Raw genomic sequence first — 6991 nt, 5'->3', positions numbered from 1 at the left:
CATGGCCTCCAACTATACACCTAGCACTCCTTCACCATGCATGTAGTGCATTCTCCATGCATGTCATACCTCCTCACGAAGAGCACATCTAGATCAAGAGATCACCTTTACTCCAAAAGAATACCTTTATACATAGACATCATCTCTGGAGGTGCCAGTATATTCATACTCCTGGAGCGCATTGATATGTAATGAATTATACATATTTTTAGAGTCATATTTAATACTTTTTTCTATGTTTTTATAGATATTTGGTACTTAAAAGATATAAATTTATATTTTGAAAATTATAAGGGATAAAAGATAAAATAAATGATATTTAGATAATTTTCTGGAAGAAATACGTAGCTTGAAGATTAAGCAAAATTCAAATTGAAGATATCACCAAAATGGTAGAAGATTTCGAAGACTTCTAGAGATTTCCTAATTTGCACTGTGAATTATTTGTTGCGCCACGATTTGTGTCGATCGAAAAAAGTATAAATAAAGCTAATTTTCATAAAATCAGAAGTGAGGAAAAATATTAGAAGATCGGAAGAGAAGAAAGAAGGTCTAGAGAGCAAGGGAATGTCCAAAACCCTAGAATAAGAAAAGTAATAAAGAATTATGCATTTGAAGTTCTAATGAATTTTGTTTTGCATTTTTTTTTTAGTTTTTTTGTTCTTCCTAGTTATTTAGTTATGATTATGGGCTAAAACCCTAAACATTCGTTTAGATGTAGATGATCCAAGATTGATTATGTTTTAACTCATTGAAAGGAGTTTGAAGTATTCAATTTATTATGTTAATGCTTAACTAAAGATCCATGAGTGTTGATAATGATTTTGTTATGTTTATGTAACTGAGTGCATGATTTATCATAAGGTTCAAATTATGTATCTCGAATCACATTGTTTATTAACTTGTCCAAGCTGAACAACTGAGTCAGTAGTGTAGGCAATTGTGACTAGTGGAGTGATACCCTGGGTTAAACATAACTGAATTGATATTAATATTTGTGATTGATCAAATAACTTGGACAATTTGAGAAGTTGCCAGTAACAATGGGATTGATCATACATGTTAAGTCGTTATATAATATGAACGAACAGACCAAGTCTAGGAAAGTTATCCTTCTTAGTAGATAACTTAGAAATCATATGATTAAGAACAAATTACTGAAATCGTCCCTGTGGTTTGGTCAAATTTGCGTGTTTGGTCCCTAACTTTTGTTTTGCACTCGGACCGTCCTCATACTATGATTTTCTTGCGTGTTTCGTCCCTCCTAGAGATGAAAAGACTATATTGCCCTTCGTATTTTTTTTCATTTTTGTAATTATTATTTTTATTATTTATTAATTAAATAAAAACAATTAAATGATTTATAAACATGTGGGACCCATTCATACTCCTACTTACAATACAAACACCACATGCCACCGAAAACCACCACATGTTACTGAAAACCACCACAGACCATCAATAACCACCACCGGCCACCAATAACCACCACTGGCCACCGAAAAACACCACCCATCGATTCCAACATCACCACCATCTACCGATTCTGGCTCAACTACAGACCATATCATCGATTGCATCAGGTTACACCTAAGATCAAATCCCAGAAATCAAACTTGAACACAGATATCAAAACCATAACAATATTAAATTCCGAAATCAAAAACGTAACCAAAATTAATCCCAATATCCTGAAATCAGAGCGTAAGCTGAAATCAAATCACGATATGGAAATCAAAACCTAAAACACAAAACCCAACCTAAAATCGATGATGAAATCCCAGAAATCAAAGAAGATTTTCCAGAAGAAATGGGGTTAAAGGGGAACAAAACTTAGTGAAGGAGATGGTGGTGGTCGGAGGATTTTTAAGGACGACACCGATGAAAACATTTCCATCTTGTTCCTCCTATCTCTCGCCAGTAAGACATCTCTTTATTTTTCCCCTCTCTAACTCACCTGAAAGTAGATGACACTGGTAAGTGGTAGGTTAAGGGTGTTAATTCTAGGTTTGAAGTTGGGATTGTGAAGGGGCAGAGGAAGTTTCCGATGGTTTCTCGTTGGGGAAGAAAGGGAGAGGCGGTGAAAGATGGAGGAACGAAAAGTTGATCAGTACCGAATAGGCTTTGTCCCGCCACATAGACTTCTTTAGATCTTCGATCTCCTCAGGTCTGTGTCACCTGATCCGACCAATCCATCCCCTCAGTCGCATCTTCTCCGTCACTGAGCTTCAAGATCTTTAACATCGTCTGATATGCTCATCGGCCTTCGATTCACATAACACTGAATCAGGGTGTTCCTTTAGCTTTCCCCATTTCTTTGATTCAAAACATATTTGGTTCCACTGTTTCCCGAAGAAATGGAGAGGATGAGATTCAGAGAGTACTGTGATGCAAATAAAGGTGATGACTGATAACGGGGAAGAGATAATAGGGGTGAGGGACCCATATTTTTTATTGTCAATAATATTATTTAATAAGTTAATATTAAAAAAATCAAAAAAGAAATGGCTAAGGGTAATATAGTCTTTTCATGTTTGTTAGGGACAACAAACGCAACCAAATGAAACAATAGGGACGGTCCGAGTGCAAAAAAAACGTTAGGTACCAAACACGCAGATTTGACCAAACCACAGGGACGATTTCAATAATTTGTTCTATGGTTAATGATATTTGCATAGAGTTAGTCACTTTAGAAATCAGTGAATGTCTATTAAATTCCATTGCACTTGAATGAATTAAACATAATCATGAGGAGATTGGAATTCTAAACCAAAGTACTTTTATTTATTTGTTTGACAAGTTTAGTATTTTGCTTATTTTAGAGTTGTTTTGTTTCATTTATTTTAATTAGTACACTTAGATTCCCATATAATTCGACACCCTTACTAACCTAAGCTATATTGCCATTGATTAGGTACACTGCCTGGGGTAGATAGTCAGTTTGGTTTGTTAGGAATTATAAATTTAAAACTAGATTTGTATTTAAAGTCTATATCTTAAGTACATCAAGTTTTGGTGCCATTGTCCAAAGGAATCGATTTTCAATTATATTTTATAGACTATCAATTACACATCAGCCTCTTTCAATCCTAACGCATCCATAGGAGCACATCCACACTATCAAGAGTGCATTCAGCTCCTTGAGCACAATTTCTTGAGCATATTTACTAGCAACACATTCATAGACCCTTAGGAACACCGTAACACATTCGTGGAGTGCTTTCTCCATGAGAATCACATTCTCCTATGCATTGAAGTGCATTCTGATTCACCAAAGGCACTCTTTGGCATGCTCCTTTAGAATGCTCCACCCAAGTCAAAAGGATCCAATGTGTTTTTCATGTCTTCAATGCTCAAGACATATTTAACAGTTTTCATAAAGCAATAAAGTAAATATAGGTATCAATGAACAATGCAGGAACAGTAAAAGAATGATTGGAATGATAAATTACATCGACGCCTTAAGAAGTAGTTTTTTTGTTAGGGAAAATGCCATTGTAGCACAACGAACTTATATGTTTTGTCTGACTTGACCAATTATATTTTTTTGTGCAATAGGTCATCTAACTTTTACTGTACATGTCAATTAAGCCATTATCGTTAGTTTTTAACTATTCCTCCGTTGACCGGTTATTATAAATTACAAGAATGGCCCCTATGGCTTAAATTTCTTTCGTAGTTGGCCGCTACGGTTTTAAACTGCCAAGTTTCTGAAACTCAAGGGACCATAGCGTAACATTCTCACATTTCATCATTTTCATGACTGATTTTGTATATATTACTTCATCCCTCATCCGCCCAATAGATCTAAATAGAAAACCTACTGGTTAGTTTTTCTCCTTTCAAGCACACACCTTTACTGGCAACCATTTCATCAACGAAGATGCCACATAGAATGTTGATTTTCCAGAAGTTTCACTCGGTAAGACTAGATTCGAATGAAAAGAATTAACGAGCCTTTCCAGTTTGGATTTTAACGATTATTTTTGGTAAATTTAAAGAATTATGTTGTTTTTAATTAAATTCACTGAACTTCGGACAACCATGGACGGAAAAGCATTGTGGTGGCAAAGATCTATAGAAACTTCCATGCCGGAGTTCCCACATCCGACCACCAAAACTTTTTCACCTTCAAAAGCCTCGTCGGACTTGTAGTCACGAGCATGCATAACACGGCCGACAAACTTATCCAACCCTTCAAACTCCGGCACCACCTTCTCTGCATTCGCTCTGGTTGCCACCACTAGCCTACACCTACATATATACTCAACCTCACACTCATTCACAACAGTCCTCACACGCCACAACCCACAACTCTCGTCATACATAAAATACTAAACGGACTCATTAAAACGTGGGTTTATCTCAAAAAAAATTGCATATGGTTCAAGGTAGTCAACAAACTGGTATTTCGAAGGGTACTTAGGGAAATTCGGTGGGAAAAGGAAAAAGGGTAGTTTCCGAATTTCTTTGGGAGATGAAGTATCAAATGATCGTAAGTCTTGTTTTACCAGAGGGAAGCAATGCAGTCAACACGGTCAACGATCACAAAGGGAACCCCTTATTGCTGGAGATCTGCACCGATTGCCAACCCAGATTGGCCAGCCCCAACAAACTATTTTTCAATTGGGCATCGAAGCTTAGATTGTTTGACTAATCTGTAATTTCACTTTATTGTGTAATCGCACATGATTATGTGATTTTGTGGAAGAATCGTAAAGGAAACTTAAGGAAAAAGAGAAAGCATTGACATCGTCAAGGGGTGCAGAGAAATGGATGAAGAAGCTTCTAGTTCTGTTTATATTAACTGGAATTATTGTATTGATTTGGTTATTTTGGTACTTAAATGAAGGTACACGCATTAGAAGAAAAGAAACCCTAGAAAACATGTATGCTTCGTGTTTCAGCCAGTTTAATGGGGAAGACAATGAAAATGTTACACTTTGGTCCCCAGAATTTCTGAAATGTGACAGTTTAAAACCATAAGGGCAAACTACAAAAAAAATTAGACCATAGGGCCATTCTTGTAATTTATAATAACCGGTTAACGAAGGAATGGTTAAAAATTAACTATAATGGCTTAATTGACATGTACAGTAAAAGTTAGATGACCCATTGCACAAAAAAATGGTCAAATCGGACAAAACATATAAATTCATTATGCTAAGTGACATTTTCGCTTTTTTTTATTGTCAAAGTATTTTTATTTCATTTCTTAATTTCTTTTACATACCAAACTATATGAACAAATCACTCGTCCCATTTTATCAGCATAACTAAGTCATTTACTTTCCATTCCTGGAACCAAACATATTTTGTAGGGAAAATACCGGGTATATTCATTTTTTGGGGGGGGGGGGGGGTATTTCAAAATTTAGTCATGAAAAGAGACATTTCCCACTATAGGTACGCATTTTGTGGAGGACCCTCTACGGAGCTCCGCGGAACGAAGAATCCTCCGTGGAGAGGGGTATTTTCGTAATTTCATCCCTCCCCTCTTTGACAAAAATGGTCCACCTCTTTGGTCCCCCGATTTCTCTTCCACTTCGAACGTCTCTCCGCATCGGTACGCCATTCCGATTTTCCGGCGAGAAGGAGTTTAAAGTCGGCAACAACGACATCAAACGACGTCATTTTCTGGCGAAATCAATTTGAACCAGCAAAATCCGACACAAATGGAGGGCAATTTCCCAATATTTTTGCCGATGGATACGACTCCCGGGTATTTCTCACATTCCCCTCTTTGGATTAATGATGTATTGTATATATTTAAGATTCAAATCTTACGAACCGTCAATATGTACAGATTTAGATTTGGTAGATTTTAGGATTAACAGGCAACCAGATTTGGGAAGATCCATTCCGCGGATGGGTAGGTCACTACGCAGAGGGACCTCCAGCGATTGATGTATTGCCTCCGCGGAATGAACCAAAAAGCAAAAAATGTGTCTCCGCGGAGGTGTAGGTCACTCCGCAGAGGGGTCTTCGCGGAATGACCTCTAGCCTCCGCGGAATGACCTGAAATTGCTTTCCCCCCCCCCCCCCCCTTTTTCTGCCCTTTTATATCAACTATTTATTATATAAAAAGTGCGTTGCTATTTATTTCATAAACCGAATTAGAAAAATAATTTTGAAACCTTGTTTTTTTATTTTCAATTACTAACGTTTTATATGAAATTAAATGTATATGTTTTGTAGCACGATGATCTCAATCAAAAAGCATATTTAACTTTAAAAGGTGTGGTGGGTACGATCATTAAAGAATATTTTTCGCGCCTAACACAATCACAACGATTATTATTTGAAGCTTCGTCGTTTGGAAGATTCTTATGAATGTATGTCCCCCATGGTGACCCCTTACTTGCGCATTTGATGATGTTGCATGAAGTAAGGTCTCAACAAGTGTTTGAAATGGGGAGACTTCTTTTTGAGATACAGGGGATGCAGGTGGATTTTGGTGAAACTGAATATATTTTGATTTGTGGTTTAAGAGTTGGTCCTTATATGGATTTACTCTATGACGAAAGAGGCCGGTCAAATTCAAATATGTGTGCTCGGTTGTTCCTAGACATTACTGATGCACGTTTGCGGCTGAAAGATTTAGAAAACTACATTATGTCTCCGATTTATTTGTCACTTCAGGATGAAGATGTTGTAATGCTTATCCAACTTGTTTTATGTTGAAAGGTCTCCACAGACGGGACATTAAAATGGGCATTCCCGCGGCAGTATATAAGCTTGTTGATAATATAGATGATTGGAACAGGTATTACATTTAAAGATTGTGTATAAATACAATAATAATTATAATAAATAAATTGAAAATTGCAGCTTTGCATGGGGTACGTATTTTTGGACCTATACTTCGGGGTTGATGCGTGGAATGTTTTAGAAAATAGAAAAATTAGAATATTCAAGCAGGCCAATCCCGAATCCAAGAAAGTACACAAGTATACCGTTGCCGGTTTTATGCTTCCGTTTAAGGTTAGTT

At 36.7% G+C, this 6991-nt stretch overlaps 1 pseudogene; it reads right to left on the bottom strand.

The window, feature by feature from the left end:
* Positions 1 to 871: 871 nt before the first annotated feature.
* Positions 872 to 5634, bottom strand: LOC145127711 (putative indole-3-pyruvate monooxygenase YUCCA7; annotated as a pseudogene).
* Positions 5635 to 6991: the final 1357 nt, after the last annotated feature.

The sequence above is a fragment of the Lactuca virosa genome, chromosome 7 (genome assembly GCF_052849685.1).
Source record: "Lactuca virosa cultivar CGN04683 chromosome 7, Lactuca_virosa_CGN04683_v6, whole genome shotgun sequence".
Taxonomy (NCBI): Eukaryota; Viridiplantae; Streptophyta; class Magnoliopsida; order Asterales; family Asteraceae; genus Lactuca; species Lactuca virosa.
This window is presented reverse-complemented; position numbering and strand designations above follow the sequence as displayed.